Genomic DNA, 1,268 nt, shown 5'->3' on the forward strand with positions numbered 1-1,268 from the left:
TTGCTTTCGTGAAATTCAAGAGAAATCTAGTTGAAATGTTTGGCCTGCAGGAATTGTTGAATTTTCTCAGAAACCTTTGGGATATTATATATGGTATTAAGACAATTGGAGGCCAGTCAACAGTGGAACACCAATGCCTGCCTCACTGTATCTTAGTCGCTAATTAAGGCCCTGGGCATTGGTCCCAAATCTAGGGTAAGGGTCCATGCATTTGGTAGGAGAGCAACTAGATGTCTCCAGGGCTCAGCTCTTAAGACCGGGATGAGTAGAAGAGCATTTCCACAAGCAGAGGGAATGCAATACAGCTCATTGATCTGCCAGGGCTTTTGTGCTGTTTCTGTTGTACTCTCAATGATTCTCCCCTAGTGTAGCGATACTGAAATCTGAAATTGAACATCTGAGATTATTAGAGGCAGGAAGCACTCTGCCGTCCCCGGTGTTTCTTACCCTGCTGTGCAGATCATTCGAAGAAGGGATTTGATCTTCTCCATGGAATGGAGTCTGCAACTGTATCTAAGTCAGTTTATGGGCCTGGGTGATGTGGCCATAACGACCGCTTTCGGTGTGTAGTGTTTTCAGCATCATGGGCAGCAAATAGCAGCAGATCCATCCAGCATTGCTCAGCCTGGGTTTTCACCTTTATTTTTATCTCTTTTTTTTCTTCCTCTCTCCTTGTTTTTTTTTTCTTCAAACTCAATATTTTAGCTGTCATCAAATCTTTTGGTTGCGATCATTTCAGTTTATTACAATATTACAAGCCCACACTCCGCACCTTGGCCCCAGCCACGCAGCATTTGGAGTCTCTGAGGCTCGCTGGTTTTCCCATTCAGATAAGTGTCACTGGACTCTTTCCGCCTGGTTGGAAAGGATGAGTCCATTGGCCTTGATGGGGCCAGGAAACTGCACAAGAGCAGGTAACCATCGTTTAACTCATTATTTAACTGTTCAAAAGGGATAGATAGTCCCACAGAGTCACGTGGCCAGAAGACCCTCAGGAACTCCAACTGGGTCTGGCCAGCACCCAACCAGGAAAGACACCGAGGCCTGGGACTCAAAACCCAAATGCAGGTGGAGGTGTGTGAAGGACGCAGGCAGCAGGCAGAGCTGCCTGGAGAAAGGAGTGAGGGATCTGCCTGCAGGTTCTGGGATTGAAGCGGGCTGGTGAGAGCGAGTCAGACCCCGGATCCAGAGCAAAGATTGCCATCAGCTTTATTGTCACAAAGCACTTCCGGGAGCATGGCTCCCGGGGGGGTGGGGGGGGGGCATGA

At 48.1% G+C, this 1,268-nt stretch overlaps 1 protein-coding gene across 1 annotated transcript in view; it reads left to right on the plus strand.

The window, feature by feature from the left end:
- UBE2QL1 (ubiquitin conjugating enzyme E2 QL1) overlaps positions 1-1,268 on the plus strand; it is a 46,140-nt gene that overhangs the window by 12,075 nt on the left and 32,797 nt on the right. The gene's annotated exons all lie outside the window — the stretch shown is intronic.

The sequence above is a fragment of the Hipposideros armiger genome, unplaced genomic scaffold (assembly GCF_001890085.2).
Source record: "Hipposideros armiger isolate ML-2016 unplaced genomic scaffold, ASM189008v1 scaffold_1026, whole genome shotgun sequence".
NCBI lineage: Eukaryota > Metazoa > Chordata > Mammalia > Chiroptera > Hipposideridae > Hipposideros > Hipposideros armiger.